The sequence below is a fragment of the Danio rerio genome, chromosome 4 (genome assembly GCF_049306965.1).
Source record: "Danio rerio strain Tuebingen ecotype United States chromosome 4, GRCz12tu, whole genome shotgun sequence".
Lineage (NCBI taxonomy): Eukaryota > Metazoa > Chordata > Actinopteri > Cypriniformes > Danionidae > Danio > Danio rerio.
In genome coordinates, this window is record NC_133179.1 from 41582447 (window position 1) to 41599529 (window position 17083).

At 42.0% G+C, this 17083-nt stretch overlaps 1 long non-coding RNA gene and 15 other non-coding genes across 16 annotated transcripts in view; all 16 read left to right on the forward strand.

Annotated features, from left to right (window-relative positions):
- Nucleotides 1-17083, forward strand: part of LOC103910577 (uncharacterized) — a 201147-nt gene that overhangs the window by 121560 nt on the left and 62504 nt on the right. The gene's annotated exons all lie outside the window — the stretch shown is intronic.
- trnan-guu (transfer RNA asparagine (anticodon GUU)) lies at nucleotides 6346-6419 on the forward strand. Its single transcript has one exon. It is a non-coding gene; the product is annotated as a tRNA-Asn (tRNA).
- On the forward strand, nucleotides 6772-6845 carry trnan-guu (transfer RNA asparagine (anticodon GUU)). Its single transcript has one exon. It is a non-coding gene; the product is annotated as a tRNA-Asn (tRNA).
- On the forward strand, nucleotides 7194-7267 carry trnan-guu (transfer RNA asparagine (anticodon GUU)). Its single transcript has one exon. It is a non-coding gene; the product is annotated as a tRNA-Asn (tRNA).
- Nucleotides 7857-7929, forward strand: trnak-cuu (transfer RNA lysine (anticodon CUU)). The gene has a single exon. It is a non-coding gene; the product is annotated as a tRNA-Lys (tRNA).
- trnan-guu (transfer RNA asparagine (anticodon GUU)) lies at nucleotides 8144-8217 on the forward strand. The gene has a single exon. It is a non-coding gene; the product is annotated as a tRNA-Asn (tRNA).
- Nucleotides 8386-8458, forward strand: trnak-cuu (transfer RNA lysine (anticodon CUU)). Its single transcript has one exon. It is a non-coding gene; the product is annotated as a tRNA-Lys (tRNA).
- Nucleotides 10082-10154, forward strand: trnak-cuu (transfer RNA lysine (anticodon CUU)). Its single transcript has one exon. It is a non-coding gene; the product is annotated as a tRNA-Lys (tRNA).
- trnan-guu (transfer RNA asparagine (anticodon GUU)) lies at nucleotides 10369-10442 on the forward strand. The gene has a single exon. It is a non-coding gene; the product is annotated as a tRNA-Asn (tRNA).
- trnak-cuu (transfer RNA lysine (anticodon CUU)) lies at nucleotides 10611-10683 on the forward strand. The gene has a single exon. It is a non-coding gene; the product is annotated as a tRNA-Lys (tRNA).
- Nucleotides 11458-11530, forward strand: trnak-cuu (transfer RNA lysine (anticodon CUU)). The gene has a single exon. It is a non-coding gene; the product is annotated as a tRNA-Lys (tRNA).
- trnan-guu (transfer RNA asparagine (anticodon GUU)) lies at nucleotides 11745-11818 on the forward strand. The gene has a single exon. It is a non-coding gene; the product is annotated as a tRNA-Asn (tRNA).
- trnak-cuu (transfer RNA lysine (anticodon CUU)) lies at nucleotides 12409-12481 on the forward strand. Its single transcript has one exon. It is a non-coding gene; the product is annotated as a tRNA-Lys (tRNA).
- On the forward strand, nucleotides 14893-14966 carry trnan-guu (transfer RNA asparagine (anticodon GUU)). The gene has a single exon. It is a non-coding gene; the product is annotated as a tRNA-Asn (tRNA).
- trnak-cuu (transfer RNA lysine (anticodon CUU)) lies at nucleotides 15098-15170 on the forward strand. Its single transcript has one exon. It is a non-coding gene; the product is annotated as a tRNA-Lys (tRNA).
- trnan-guu (transfer RNA asparagine (anticodon GUU)) lies at nucleotides 15281-15354 on the forward strand. The gene has a single exon. It is a non-coding gene; the product is annotated as a tRNA-Asn (tRNA).

Consider the following 17083-nt stretch of genomic DNA (forward strand, 5'->3'; position numbering starts at 1 on the left):
GACCACCTCAGACAAGTGTGAGCAATGTTTCAGTCTCTGTTATATGTCGGCAAATATGCCACAGTGCAGACTGGGCCAGTGGCGCATACTGTCACCTGTAAGTTGTGGTTATTCTTGGTTACACCGGCCAATCACGTTCTGAGTTGGAACCAAGATTTTTTTTAACTCTTGGTCATGCTGGCCAATCACGTCCCGAGCTGGAACCAAGATTCACCCTATTCTTTGTTACGGCAGCCAATCATGTTCCGAGTTACAATGAACGCTATGGCCCTTATACCATTCAAGATTTGTACTGTAATAACAGATTTCGTTGCAGATTAATTCGGACAACAATTGCAAACTAAGTATTTTTATAACAAGTTGGTTTAAATGAATAACCATTACAGTAACGTTGAATACTACACTGTTAAAAATTGTCCCGTTAAAAAACAGTAAAATACTGGCAGCTGCAGTTGCCAGCAATGTACTGTTATTTTACAGTATGTTGCTGTAAAAATACATGGACTACATTGATTTGCACAGTACTCAAGTGAACTCATTTTGCTCACTGAAAGCAACTGCCTCAACTTGGTCAACTGCTGAATGAGTTTATGAGGTAATGTGCTATATATGCTTAGAAGCATACTTATAATGATAACTTATTTTAGTTAATTAGAAAAGTTCGGTTTAACTCTAATGTCTTATTCTTCACAACAGCACACATACATGTAAATCTGGAATCACCAGAGAGATTCTGACTGCATCAGCAACTAAACAGCTGCTATCTTTAAATAGAAAAAAACCATGCAGAATAACATCAGCAGTTCATTGTTCATCTTTAACTAATACACTGGCTCTACTCTCCTCCACAACGGTGACAGACAGAAGAAATTAGCTTCAGGTCTTACAGTAAAATACTGTTTTTTCCTTGATTTAACAGTAATCTACTGGCAGCTGTGGTTGCCAGCAATCTACTGTTTTTTACAGTCTACTTCCGTAGTTTAAGTTAACAGTATATTACTGTTAAAATACATTTTTCACTGTGTTTTTACCTCTCACACCTTTAACCCTTTAAACCCCAGAGCATATACTTCAGTTTTTATTGAAGTGTCCACACTACTGAGTGTTCAAGAAACATGTAGCAAAGCTGAAGTAAATTCATTAATTAACTGACTAATTAAATGATAATGGAAGATTAACAATGAATAAATGAAGAAATAGTGAAGGGGAAAAAACAAGAACAGAACATACAAAACTTTAGTCACAGCTTTATAATGAAATAACCTGAAGAACAACAAATGATTAAATCATTTAAATGATCAGCGGATGATTAAACAACTCTACAAACATCATCACCAGCTACACTTATTACTTAATACATGTATTTTTGTATAACATCTACTAAAGTTCTTCTTGAGAAAAAGTTAAAGTTTTACGTCACCATCATGGAGAACAGAGTTTGCTTTAGTTGGGCTCTTAGCCCTGTCATTTTTAACATTTATATATCTTGGCTGCTGCAATTGTTAAGAACTTTGTTTAAAAAGCTCCTTTGTTGAGGCAAGCCAGCCGAAAACCTAAATAAGATCTGGTGATATTCATGTTGCTGTTAAATGGCAGAGTCTGTTCTCATTTAGTATAATAAAATTTACTGCTGCTATTCAATGTTAAATCTATTGTTTTACATTATATGTCTATATATGGCAATGATTTCTGGAAGTTTTTAAGAATATCTTGGACAATAACACTGCTCTATGGTGTAAATTGCACTCAAAGAGACATCAATAATCAGCATATGAACCTCAATAATGGTGACAACTAACAAAATTAACAGTTTAACTCACAAACAGGCAACTGAAAGTCGAAACATAAACAACAGCAGAATCAAACACAAATAAAGAAAACTGTTAGACCATTATACAACATTTATTTATAGCGCAATGCATCTTGGGATATTTGTATTGTGCCACTCCCAGCATGCATTGCAGCATGAAACATTTGAGATGTTACCATTGTTGAGATACAAGGTCAGATTCATGAGGTCTGAGTGTGTATTTGTCATAACTGAACTGTTTTTGTATGTTATTTCTTAACTGTTAAGTAATTACGGAGCCATCTTTTCTGTTTCCACTTCTCATTAATTAAATTAATACCTGCAACTAAGCATAAAATCTATTGCATGAGGCCCTTCTTCCAGATTTATACCGAAACATTTATCAGAACTAATTTCAGACAAATAGATTTCTCTATTTATTGACTTCCCAACTTTATTGCTATAGTACAAATGATTTGTAAACTCTGCATTACAGCAATTGGAAAGTCTTCTTAAACGAGTTCAAGGGTGAAGAGCCCAACTAAATCAGCCCCTCACTCCATTACGGTGACACAAAAAACACCTTAATTTCTGTTGGATCTCAATGAGAATAGTATGGAAGTCAAATCAGTCAGTAATAAGTGTGTCTGCTGTTGTTTGTGGAGTTGTTTAATGATCCTCTGCTGAGACTGAAGCTGTTTTATTTTACTTGATTTTATTTAATGTTGTAACTCAAGTCACTGTTTGTATTTCTTGTTTATTTTCTTCAGTAATTGTAATTATTAACAGCAGGTGTTCATCAGTGTCTGAATTCACTCATTAGTGTTCATTAACTCTGTCAGGTGAACTATATTAGTTAACTAGTGTATGAAATAGTGAACAAGGGCACAAAGTGTGATTTTAAACACAGACTTCAAAACATTGAATCTGAACTCTGTTAGCTCACAGTTTTCTGCAGTTGGTTACTTTCTCGAAAACAAAAATGTTACCCAGAAAGCACTGTTTTTAACAGAATATTACTGTTTTAGTGAAAAAACATTATTTTACCATAGAATCTGACCGTTTTTTAACAGCAATTTTTTACAGTGTGTTTGTTGCCGTTTTTAACCGTTGTAAATTCATTTGAATGACTATTCGACTATTCATTTGAGATTATTAACGCATTTATAGGGTAAAATTGCTACTTTTTACTGTCATTCAATGTGTTTTGGTCATTATCAATGCACTGTCACTTTAATTGAGCGTGAGCAGTGTGGCAAAAATAGACCCAGCGCCGAAACTATCGCTGCACTGCTGCTTCGGCGACGCTCACGCCTCGCTCTGACGCGCTGCTGCTGCGTGGGGTATGAAAGCTCTAATCTGTTAACATGGACGCTGAAAACACACGCGCTGCTCACGCTCTGCTCATGCGCCGCTGACGCTTGCGGTGTGAAACAGGCGTTATGTAGAGATTATATAATGAGAAATTAACAACCTTATTCCCGATTTTTTCTAAACAGGATGCTGAAGGTGTGAGGCTGGCCGGATTAACTTGACAGTCAATATAGGGGTGTAAAACGGCCTGGAGCTAGGCCCAGGCCGAAAGGGGGATAAAACACAAAAAGGGGATATCTGACTAATTGGAGTGTGTAAGCATGTATTGGTGTGGGAGCTGAACAAGCTGCAACACCAATGCATGAGGCCAACTGTATATTAGATACAGGCCAACACAAAAAGGGGAACCAAAAACCACATTAAATTCTAAAATAGAAAGAGAAAATAAGACTGATTTACTAGCATATCACAATCTGACAGAAATTAAGTGTGTATGGACGTTTCCCAGAGATGGGTTACAGCTGGAAGGGCATACGCTGTGTAAAACATATGATGAATAAGTTGGCGATTCATTCCACTGTGGTGGCCCCAGATTAATAAAGGAACTAAGCCTTAAAGAAAATGAATGAATGAATTAATTGGACAAATTAGATTGGAGAAAATTTAGGAAAAATTAAATAAATGATCACATTTTAAAATTATTTTATTTTATTTTACACACGTAAGTTTTTTTAATTATTTTTATTCTTTTATTTTAGACATATTATTTTTTTATATTTTATGTGAAGACATTCTTTATATTTTTTATTATCTTTTAATTTAAGAAATTTTTATGCTTTTTATCTTTTATTTTAAGACATTTGTATGTTTTTCATAATCTTTTATTTTAAGACATTTTAAGATTATTTTATTTTAAACACATCATTATGAGTTTAAGATTCTTTTATTTGAAGAGGATTTTAAGATTCTTTTATTTGAACACATTTTTGAAGATTATTTTAGTTTGAGCCATTGTTGTTTTTAAATCTTTAATTTAAAGACACTTTAAGATTTTCATTTTAAGCCATTGTGGTTTTTGAGCCTTTTATTTGAAGAGATTCTTAAGATTTTTTTTTTTTATTTTAATCACATTGTTGTGTTTTTGATTTTCCCATTTTAAGACATTGAGAAAAAAAAAGGAATCTAGTTTAAATATGTTTGAATTTTGGTTTTAATCATTTGGTGACGAGTTTGAGTTGTTAGTTTAATAACATTGTTACGATTAAGTTCTGAATCTTTCATTTTAATAATTGTTGAGTTGAATCCTACTTTGAAGTTGTTGATTTTTCATCCTAAATCTCAATTGTAATTTTTGTGCTGTAATAAATTTAAAATGTTGAAATTTAGTTTGAACTATTTATGGGGATTATAATTTTGTATTAGTGAATTTCTAATTCCAATCACATGTGTTTTCACAGGTGTTGATCTTTGATCGTAGTTATACAGTGGGATTTTTAATTAGAGCATATCTTTATGGGTGTGGATTTCCTTTTAATCAGATTTTTATTTTTTTATGTTGGAGTTTTTAAATTTTGTTTACATTTTTATTATTGTCATTCTTATTCTAATTTTGTTGGGGAAGAAGAAGAAAAAATTACCTTTATTGATAAAGTGTATAAGAATGGAAAATTTTAATGATTGGTTAATTGGAAGTTAATAAGAGTGTTGGGAGTAATAAGCCTAAATATAGCAAATAAAATCCTTATTAAAAGAAGATATCGGAGTGACTTCAAGAGGGAAGAGACTGCACCACTGAAGAGGAGAACCAAGAGTGTAGAAATTATAAACTGAATCTAAAAAAGTTAAAGAAATTTAGTTGAAAAGGGTTTTAGGCATCATCTAACATAATGAATGAGCACTATAATGTTAACGATTGTTTTGAATAAGAGGTAAAACAAAGATTTAGGCAAAGGCCTGCAGTAATGACAATGGGACATTTTTGTGGAGATTTGATTATCTGTTTTTGTTTTTCTCTGCTCCAGAGAGGAGCAGAAAAGGGCAATTGTTGGAGAAAAGGAATTTATTTTCATTACTTTTGTGTTTTTTTATTAGGAAAATGTTTAGACTAACAACAGATTAATCAATCTTTTCTATTGTATTATAAAACATCTTGACCAGACAAACTTCCTCTTTTTTACTGTGCTGCATACTTTTTAGAAGAACTGCTGACAAGTGGAAAAAGCAGAATAAGAATAAATTTAGGTTTGTTCCAGAAGTCTAGACATGTCACAAGTTGTCATGATGCTTGTAGAAGTGTGAAATATATTAAAGATGCACGGAAGTGTTCAGTTCTGGTATGCAGAGAAAGGTTGCAGAAAGAGGAAGTAATGTCCAGGGGTAACAAAGGGCCAAGGGATTGCAGAATGACTGATAAGTGACGTTAAACCAAAACTCCACCTGTTAAGGTCAGTTGTGTATATATGCTGGAGTCAGGAAATGTATGTTAGTTGCGAACATCTTGAATGTAATTCTTGTATTCCATTGGGGTAACGTAACCCAGAGCTCTGTCATCGAATTATTCATTTGTATCTAATAAATTACTAATATTTTTAGCATTGAAGAAAACCCTCTCCAGACCTTTTCTTATTGAACACGTATGGAATTGGCAAGATATTCCAACAGTAGAGCATGAGACTCTTAATCTCAGAGTCCTGGGTTCGAGCCCCACGTTGGGCGTTTCTGTTACTTTTCTCTCTCTCTCTCAGGAAACTTACATTAGGGTTCAAATAGCAGACCTTTTGAGACAAAGTTCCGCCTTTCTACCACTGTAGGTGACCTTTCCCTAAGTCTTTCTGGCGCAATCTGTTAGCGCGTTCGGCTGTCAATTGAAAGGTTGGTGGTTCAAGCCCACCCAGAATCAAATTAGGCATTTTGCTGCCTTGCAACTGCTTAACACGTGCACTGGGCATATTAACTGGGCCACATTCTGTCCAGCGTTACAAGATGAAATCAGGATTTAGCAGAAGATTGTCACGGGTAGGGAAGGTATTACTGTAAACGGTGTCTAGCTCTTAAACGAGCTTCAGCCGGCTAATTCAGTTGGTAGAGCATGAAACCCTTAATCTCAAGGTCGTGGGTTCGAGCCCCGCGTTGGGTGTTTCTGTTGCCTCTCTCTCTCTCAGCAAACTTTCATTAGGGTTCTTATAGCAGACCTTTTGAAACAAAGTTCCGCCTTTCTACCACTGTAGGTGACGTCATACTCAGTCTCTGTGGCGCAATCGGTTAGCGCGTTCGGCTGTTAACTGAAAGGTTGGTGGTTCAACCCCACCCGGGGACGAATTAGGCATTTTGCTGCCTTACAACTGCTAACACGTGCACTGGGCATATATCCTGGGCCACATTCTGTCCAGCGTTACAAGATGAAATCAGGATTTAGCAGAAGATTTTCAAGGGTAGGGAAGGTATTACAGAAAACAGTGTCTAGTTCTTGAAAGAGTTTCTCATCAGCCCGGCTAGCTCAGTCGGTAGAGCATGAGACTCTTAATCTCAGGGTCGTGGGTTTGAGCCCTTCGTTGGGTGTTTCTGTTACTTTTCTCTCTCTCTCTCAACAAACTTACATTAGGCTTCGTATAGCAGACCTTTTGAGACAAAGTTCCGCCTTTCTACCACTGTAGGTGACTTCTTACTCAGTCTCTGTGGCGCAATAGGTTAGCGCGTTCGGCTGTTAACTGAAAGGTTGGTGGTTCAACCCCACCCAGGGACGAATTTGGCATTTTGCTGCCTTGCAACTGCTAACACGTGCACTGGGCATATATCCTGGGCCACATTCTGTCCAGCGTTACAAGATGAAATCAGGATTTAGCAGAAGATTGTCACGGGTAGGGAAGGTATTACAGAAAACGGTTTCTGGTTCCTAAAAGAGTTTCTCATCAGCCCAGCTAGCTCAGTCGGTAGAGCATGAGACTCTTAATGTCAGGGTGGTGGGTTCGAGCCCCACGTTGGGCGTTCCTGTTACTTTTCTCTCTCTCCCGGCAAACTTACATTACGGTTCGTGTAGCAGACTTTGAGACAAAGTTCCGCGTTTCTACCACTGTAGGTGACCTTTCACTAAGTCTCTGTGGCGCAATCGGTTAGCGCGTTCGGCTGTTAACTGAAAGGTCGGTGGTTCAAGCCCACCCAGGGATGAATTAGGCATTTTGCTGCCTTGCAACTGCTAACACGTGCACTGGACATAGATCCTGGGCCACATTCTGTCCAGCGTTACAAGAAGAAATCAGGATTTAGCAGAAGATTGTCACGGGTAGGAAGGTATTACTGTAAACGGTTTCTGGTTCCTAAAAGAGCTTCTCATCAGCCCCGCTAGCTCAGTCGATAAAGCATGAGACTCTTAATCTCAGCGTCGTGGGTTAGAGCCCCACATTGGGCGTTTCTGTTACCTCTCTTTCTCTCAGCAAACTATCATTAGGGTTCATATATCAGACCTTTTGAGACAAAGTTCCGCGTTTCTACCACTGTAGGTGACCTTTCACTAAGTCTCTGTGGCGCAATCGGTTAGTGCGTTCGGCTGTTAACTGAAAGGTTGGTGGTTCAAGCCCACCCAGGGACGAATTAGGCATTTTGCTGCCTTGCAACTGCTAACATGTGCACTGGACATAGATCCTGGGCCACATTCTGTCCAGCATTACAAGATGAAATCAGGATTTAGCAGAAGATTGTCACGGGTAGGAAGGTATTACTGTAAACGGTTTCTGGTTCCTAAAAGAGCTGCTCATCAGCCCGGCTAGCTCAGTCGGTAGAGCATGAGACTCTTAATCTCAGGGTCGTGGGTTCGAGCCCCACGTTGGGCGTTTCTGCTGCTTTTCTCTCTCTCTCCCAGCAAACTTACATAAGGTTGCATGTAGCAGACTTTGAGACAAAGTTACGCGTTTCTACCACTGTAGGTGACTGTAGGCGTTTCTGTTACTTTTCTCTCTCTCTCCCAGCAAACTTACATTAGGGTTCATGTAGCAGACTTTGAGACAAAGTTCCGCGTTTCTACCACTGTAGGTGACCTTTCAGTAAGTCTCTGTGGCGCAATCGGTTAGCGCGTTCGGCTGTTAACTGAAAGGTTGGTGGTTCAAGCCCACCCAGGGATGAATTAGGCATTTTGCTGCCTTGCAACTGCTAACACGTGCACTGGACATAGATCCTGGGCCACATTCTGTCCAGCGTTACAAGATGAAATCAGGATTTAGCAGAAGATTGTCACGGGTAGGAAGGTATTACTGTAAACGGTTTCTGGTTCCTAAAAGAGCTTCTCATCAGCCCGGCTAGCTCAGGCGGTAGAGCATGAGACTCTTAATCTCAGGGTCGTGGGTTCGAGCCCCACGTTGGGCGTTCTTGTTACTTTTCTCTCTCTCTCCCAGCAAACTTACATAAGGTTGCATGTAGCAGACTTTGAGACACAGTTACGCGTTTCTACCACTGTAGGTGACTTTTCACTAAGTCGCTGTGGCGCAATCAGTTAGCGCGTTCGGCTGTTAACTGAAAGGTTGGTGGTTCAAGCACACCCAGGGACAAATTAGGCATTTTGCTGCCTTGCAACTGCTAACACGTTCACTGGACATAGATCCTGGGCCACATTCTGCCCAGCGTTACAAGACGAAATCAGGATTTAGCAGAACATTGTCACGGGTAGGGAAGGTATTACTGTAAACAGTGTTTAGCTCTTAAAAGTTCATCTCATCAGCCCGGCTACCTCAGTTGGTAGAGCATGAGACTCTTAATGTTAGGGTCGTGGGTTCGAGCCCCACGTTGGGCGTTCCTGTTATTTTTCTCTCTCTCTCCCAGCAAACTTACATTAGGGTTCATTTAGCAGACTTTGAGACAAAGTTCCGTGTTTCTACCACTGTAGGTGACCTTTCACTAAGTCTCTGTGGCGCAATCGGTTAGTGCGTTCGGCTGTTAACTGAAAGGTTGGTGGTTCAAGCCCACCCAGGGACGAATTAGGCATTTTGCTGCCTTGCAACTGCTAACATGTGCACTGGACATAGATCCTGGGCCACATTCTGTCCAGCATTACAAGATGAAATCAGGATTTAGCAGAAGATTGTCACGGGTAGGAAGGTATTACTGTAAACGGTTTCTGGTTCCTAAAAGAGCTGCTCATCAGCCCGGCTAGCTCAGTCGGTAGAGCATGAGACTCTTAATCTCAGGGTTGTGGGTTCGAGCCCCTAGTTGGGCGTTTCTGTTACTTTTCTCTCTCTCTCTTAGCAAACTTACATTAGGGTTCATATAGCAGACCTTTTGAGACAAAGTTCTGACTTTCTACCACTGTAGGTGACCTTTCACTAAGGCTCTGTGGTGCAATCGGTTAGCGCCTTTGGCTGTTAACTGAAAGGTTGGTGGTTCAAGCCCACCCAGGGACGAATTAGGCATTTTGCTGCCTTGCAACTGCTAAACCGTGCACTGGGCATATATCCTGGGCCACATTCTGTCCAGCGTTACAAGACGAAATCAGGATTTAGCAGAACATTGTCACGGGTAGGGAAGGTATTACTGTAAACAGTGTTTAGCTCTTAAAAGTTTATCTCATCAGCCCGGCTACCTCAGTCGGTAGAGCATGAGACTCTTAATGTCAGGGTCGTGGGTTCGAGCCCCACGTTGGGCGTTCCTGTTATTTTTCTCTCTCTCTCCCAGCAAACTTACATTAGGGTTCATTTAGCAGACTTTGAGACAAAGTTCCGCGTTTCTACCACTGTAGGTGACCTTTCACTAAGTCTCTGTGGCGCAATCGGTTAGTGCGTTCGGCTGTTAACTGAAAGGTTGGTGGTTCAAGCCCACCCAGGGACGAATTAGGCATTTTGCTGCCTTGCAACTGCTAACATGTGCACTGGACATAGATCCTGGGCCACATTCTGTCCAGCATTACAAGATGAAATCAGGATTTAGCAGAAGATTGTCACGGGTAGGAAGGTATTACTGTAAACGGTTTCTGGTTCCTAAAAGAGCTGCTCATCAGCCCGGCTAGCTCAGTCGGTAGAGCATGAGACTCTTAATCTCAGGGTCGTGGGTTCGAGCCCCACGTTGGGCGTTTCTGCTGCTTTTCTCTCTCTCTCCCAGCAAACTTACATAAGGTTGCATGTAGCAGACTTTGAGACAAAGTTACGCGTTTCTACCACTGTAGGTGACTGTAGGCGTTTCTGTTACTTTTCTCTCTCTCTCCCAGCAAACTTACATTAGGGTTCATGTAGCAGACTTTGAGACAAAGTTCCGCGTTTCTACCACTGTAGGTGACCTTTCAGTAAGTCTCTGTGGCGCAATCGGTTAGCGCGTTCGGCTGTTAACTGAAAGGTTGGTGGTTCAAGCCCACCCAGGGATGAATTAGGCATTTTGCTGCCTTGCAACTGCTAACACGTGCACTGGACATAGATCCTGGGCCACATTCTGTCCAGCGTTACAAGATGAAATCAGGATTTAGCAGAAGATTGTCACGGGTAGGAAGGTATTACTGTAAACGGTTTCTGGTTCCTAAAAGAGCTTCTCATCAGCCCGGCTAGCTCAGGCGGTAGAGCATGAGACTCTTAATCTCAGGGTCGTGGGTTCGAGCCCCACGTTGGGCGTTCTTGTTACTTTTCTCTCTCTCTCCCAGCAAACTTACATAAGGTTGCATGTAGCAGACTTTGAGACACAGTTACGCGTTTCTACCACTGTAGGTGACTTTTCACTAAGTCGCTGTGGCGCAATCAGTTAGCGCGTTCGGCTGTTAACTGAAAGGTTGGTGGTTCAAGCACACCCAGGGACAAATTAGGCATTTTGCTGCCTTGCAACTGCTAACACGTTCACTGGACATAGATCCTGGGCCACATTCTGCCCAGCGTTACAAGACGAAATCAGGATTTAGCAGAACATTGTCACGGGTAGGGAAGGTATTACTGTAAACAGTGTTTAGCTCTTAAAAGTTCATCTCATCAGCCCGGCTACCTCAGTTGGTAGAGCATGAGACTCTTAATGTTAGGGTCGTGGGTTCGAGCCCCACGTTGGGCGTTCCTGTTATTTTTCTCTCTCTCTCCCAGCAAACTTACATTAGGGTTCATTTAGCAGACTTTGAGACAAAGTTCCGTGTTTCTACCACTGTAGGTGACCTTTCACTAAGTCTCTGTGGCGCAATCGGTTAGTGCGTTCGGCTGTTAACTGAAAGGTTGGTGGTTCAAGCCCACCCAGGGACGAATTAGGCATTTTGCTGCCTTGCAACTGCTAACATGTGCACTGGACATAGATCCTGGGCCACATTCTGTCCAGCATTACAAGATGAAATCAGGATTTAGCAGAAGATTGTCACGGGTAGGAAGGTATTACTGTAAACGGTTTCTGGTTCCTAAAAGAGCTGCTCATCAGCCCGGCTAGCTCAGTCGGTAGAGCATGAGACTCTTAATCTCAGGGTCGTGGGTTCGAGCCCCACGTTGGGCGTTTCTGCTACTTTTCTCTCTCTCTCCCAGCAAACTTACATAAGGTTGCATGTAGCAGACTTTGAGACAAAGTTACGCGTTTCTACCACTGTAGGTGACTGTAGGCGTTTCTGTTACTTTTCTCTCTCTCTCCCAGCAAACTTACATTAGGGTTCATGTAGCAGACTTTGAGACAAAGTTCCGCGTTTCTACCACTGTAGGTGACCTTTCAGTAAGTCTCTGTGGCGCAATCGGTTAGCGCGTTTGGCTGTTAACTGAAAGGTTGGTGGTTCAAGCCCACCCAGGGACGAATTAGGTATTTTGCTGCCTTGCAACTGCTAACACGTGCACTGGGCATATATCCTGGGCCACATTCTGTCCAGCGTTACAAGATGAAATCAGGATTTAGCAGAACATTGTCACGGGTAGGGAAGGTATTACTGTAAACGGTTTCTAGCTCCTAAAAGAGCTTTTCATCAGCCCCGCTAGCTCAGTCGATAAAGCATGAGACTCTTAATCTCAGCGTCGTGGGTTAGAGCCCCACATTGGGCATTTCTGTTACCTCTCTTTCTCTCAGCAAACTATCATTAGGGTTCATATATCAGACCTTTTGAGACAAAGTTCCGCGTTTCTACTACTGTAGGTGACCTTTCACTAAGTCTCTGTGGCGCAATCGGTTAGCGTGTTTGGCTGTTAAATGTAAGGTTGGTGGTTCAAGCCCACCCAGGGACGAATTAGGCATTTTGCTGCCTTGCAACTGCTAACACGTGCACTGGGCATATATCCTGGGCCACATTCTGTCCAGCGTTACAAGATGAAATCAGGATTTAGCAGAAGATTGTCACGGGTAGGAAGGTATTACTGTAAACGGTTTCTGGTTCCTAAAAGAGCTTCTCATCAGCCCGGCTAGCTCAGTCGGTAGAGCATGAGACTCTTAATCTCAGGGTCGTGGGTTCGAGCCCCACGTTGGGTGTTCCTGTTACTTTTCTCTCTCTCTCCCAGCAAACTTACATAAGATTGCATGTAGCAGACTTTGAGACAAAGTTCCGCCTTTCTACCACTGTAGGTGACCTTTCACTAAGTCTCTGTGGCGCAATCGGTTAGCGCATTCGGCTGTTAACTGAAAGGTTGGTGGTTCAAGCACACCCAGGGACGAATTAGGCATTTTGCTGCCTTGCAACTGCTAACACGTGCACTGGACATAGATCCTGGGCCACATTCTGTCCAGCGTTACAAGATGAAATCAGGATTTAGCAGAAGATTGTCACGGGTAGGAAGGTATTACTGTAAACGGTTTCTGGTTCCTAAAAGAGCTTCTCATCAGCCTGGCTAGCTCAGTCGGTAGAGCATGAGACTCTTTATCTCAGGGTCGTGGGTTCGAGCCCCTAGTTGGGCGTTTCTGTTACTTTTCTCTCTCTCTCTTAGCAAACTTACATTAGGGTTCATATAGCAGACCTTTTGAGACAAAGTTCTGACTTTCTACTACTGTAGGTGACCTTTCACTAAGTCTCTGTGGTGCAATCGGTTAGCGCGTTTGGCTGTTAACTGAAAGGTTGGTGGTTCAAGCCCACCCAGGGACGAATTAGGCATTTTGCTGCCTTGCAACTGCTAAACCGTGCACTGGGCATATATCCTGGGCCACATTCTGTCTAGCGTTACAAGATGAAATCAGGATTTAGCAGAACATTGTCACGGGTAGGGAAGGTATTACTGTAAACGGTTTCTAGCTCCTAGAAGAGCTTTTCATCAGCCCCGCTAGCTCAGTCGATAAAGCTTGAGACTCTTAATCTCAGCGTCGTGGGTTAGAGCCCCACATTGGGCGTTTCTGTTACCTCTCTTTCTCTCAGCAAACTATCACTAGGGTTCATATAGCAGACCTTTTGAGACAAAGTTCCGCGTTTCTACCACTGTAGGTGACCTTTCACTAAGTCTCTGTGGCGCAATCGGTTAGCGCGTTATGCCTGTTTCACACCGCAAGCGTCAGCGGCGCGTGAGCAGAGCGTGAGCAGCGCGTATGTCGAGCAGTAGCAGCACGCAGGCGTTTGCCTTTCACACCAGCTGCGTCTGCAGCGCAGCTCTTCGGCAGCTGCTGCTGAGATCAACCTATCTCTGTCTATTCTATCTAGTTACCCCTCTATATACAAATACACTTTTTAAACTTTTCATCTGTACCAAGGCCCCTCCTATGCTGTTTCATTAACCTGCAAATGTTTATTTTACTAATTTTATAGATCAAATAGTACTGTATGCTTCTCAAGCTAACTTATATGAGAATTGTCTACAGTCGGAAAACAATCGCCTGTGATATCATGTCATTTGTTTTTTGATTATCAGGTTGCTGTAGACCTAGTTATAATCATATTTATACAATATAGTTATAATGATATTTATACATGATCAAACTAGTGTTAATTTCCCCGCTTCAGTGATGTCCAGCGGCAGAATAACAGCTCGTTAATTCATGCTCGTGCAGATGATGAGACGGACAAAAGTAATTAATGCATGCCATTCTTTTACTTATTTTCGTGTTGTCAGATTCACAGTGCAAACAGCTCCCGGTAGGAATAATTCGAGTGAACATAAAACAAAGCCGATTAAAACTTTCTTGCTCTGCTAGCTGCACAGAACACAGCGAGCTCACATAATCCAGCATGCGTGTCGCACTACACTAACGTTACCCACAATACACTTCGCTATGGACTACAAATCCCGTAAATATTCCATTTCCCCTCTCCTACAACACTAGTGTGCAACTTAAGCAAAACTGGTAGTAAAATAGTTTTACATTTGGTTTTGTAGTTCGGGCCTAAATAAATGTTTGTTGCCGTTTTTAATCGTTTTAAGTTCATTTGAATGACTATATATAAACCATTTGACATTATTAACGCATTTATTGGGTAAAATTGTTAGTTTTTACTGTCATTCAATGTGTTTTGGTCATTCTCAATGCACTGTCACTTTAATTGAGCGTGAGCAGCGCGTCAAAAATAGACCCAGCGCCGAAACTATCGCTGCACTGCTGCTTCGGCGACGCTCACGCCTCGCTCTGACGCGCTGCTGCTGCGTGCGGTATGAAAGCTCTAATCTGTTAACATGGACGCCGAAAACACACGCGCTGCTCACGCTCTGCTCACGCGCCGCTCACGCGCCGCTGACGCTTGCGGTGTGAAACAGTGTTTAGCTCTTAAAAGTTCATCTCATCAGCCCGGCTACCTCAGTCGGTAGAGCATGAGACTCTTAATGTCAGGGTCGTGGGTTCGAGCCCCACGTTGGGCGTTCCTGTTATTTTTCTCTCTCTCTCCCAGCAAACTTACATTAGGGTTCATGTAGCAGACTTTGAGACAAAGTTCCGCGTTTCTACCACTGTAGGTGACCTTTCACTAAGTCTCTGTGGCGCAATCGGTTAGCGCGTTCGGCTGTTAACTGAAAGGTTGGTGGTTCAAGCCCACCCAGGGACGAATTAGGCATTTTGCTGCCTTGCAACTGCTAACACGTGCACTGGACATAGATTCTGGGCCACATTCTGTCCAGCGTTGCAAAATGAAATCAGGATTTAGCAGAAGATTGTTCTAGTAGGAACTCCTCATCCACCTGGCTAGCTCAGTCGGTAGAGCATGAGACTCTTAATCTCAGGGTCGTGGGTTCAAGCCCCACGTTGGGCGTTTCTGTTACTTTTCTCTCTCTCTCTCAGCAAACTTACATTAGGGTTCATATAGCAGACCTTTTGAGACAAAGTTCCACGTTTCTACCACTGTAGGTGACTTTTCACTAAGTCTCTGTGGCACAATCGGTTAGCGCGTTCGGCTGTTAACTGAAAGGTTGGTGGTTCAAGCCCACCCAGGGACGGATCAATCATTTTGCTGCCTTGCAACTGCTAACACGTGCACTGGACAAAGATCCTGGGCCACATTCTGTCCAGCGTTACAAGATGAAATCAGGATTTAGCAGAACATTGTCATGGGTAGGGAAGGTATCACTGTTAACAGTGTCTAGACAAAGTTCCGCGTTTCTACCACTGTAGGTGACCATTCCCTAAGTCTCTGTGGCAATGTGTATATTTGGTTTTATTAAGAATTCCTCTGATGTAGTCACAAATGATTGACTGGGACTGCTCATTCTCAATGTAGACAGGCACTTGAGAACGGGGTTTTAGTGGAAACCAATTTGACCTTTTCCCACCGAGTATATCCTTTGGGCCATAGAAGGAAATTATATTTCATATGTAAATGCACAAGTAATTAATTATATTTGGCAAATAATAGTTAAATTGTCACTTGACTATATTTAAGTCAACCATACTCAGAGTCTAGAGGAGTAATTTAAAGTGGAACCATCTATACCACCAAATGCTGCTCTGCTGATTTTGATGTGATAATCAAGTCCACTAATCTTTTGTCATTCCTTTCCCGATCTTGAACTGCTTGGACATGTGCCGGAAGATTGAATGTGGTTTTTCTTTTCACCCTAAAAAGGAGTAGAATCTTTCCATCCAAGACACTTCTTGCCTCCTCAGTCCAGAAAGCAAATCTGTGCCCATAGCTTTTAATAACAAGACAAGACAAAATCCATAATTACTGTGTAACGAGGAGACTGACACGGAGGGATCCATTATGCAGTATTTATTAATCAAAACTTCACTCAAACACACAATATGCACCGGAGTGCACACACACATCCACAGTAGTAGTATGGGTATCAAGACTGATGATGAACAGACACAGAGTGAGTTACCAGCCATGAGTGGAAGGGAGTGAGCGAGAACCAGGATCCGTTATGCAGGCTTGGGTCAAGGGCAGGCAGCAAGGATCAGAGTCCGTATAACAGGCGTGGTTCGTGGGCAGGCAAAGAGAGAGTCAGAGTCCGTATAACAAGCGTGGGTCGTGGGCAGGCAGAAGGCGAAGCAAAGTAAGAGACAGGCTGGAGTCGTGTGTAACGGAGGCCAGCTAGTGTGTGCTGTGCAGGTAAACCTCACTCCTCTGACCTCTAAAGGTACTCTAGTGACAGACGCTAGAGGCCATGCTATTTAGCCTCCTTGGTAAAGCACCTGACTCCCATGCGGAAAGTTGCCGGTTCGATACCAGCTCGGAGCAGGTTGGGTGGCATAGGACCGGTGGGGTTACACGTGCACAGGAGATCAGGATGGAGATAATGCTCAGAAATGCTGGCCGGGGCTAAACAAGACTTCGCCCTGAATGAGTGTTTGAGTGCGGCTTATAAGAGGTACGTGGGTCATTAGCCAGATTCCAATCAGGTGTATGCGCAATCAGTGTAGATGGATGACGTAATGCTAAAAGTCTGGAGATGGTGGCCTCTGCTGGCCAGCGAGGGGAGTTACTGGGACCGAGTCGGTGACATACTGGTCACCGGTAAGAGAGATTTTAAGTATGTTTTGTTATTCATGTTACAAGTTGTTGTATTGACTCAATATAAATTTTTAATTTTACAGATTTACAAGAAAAATAAATAAATACTGACATACCCATCAATTTGAAATCGTTCCATGATTAGAAGGCACCACCACTGACGGATGATAGGCATATCCATCTGAAAGAAAGACTGTTTAGTCTGACAGTTA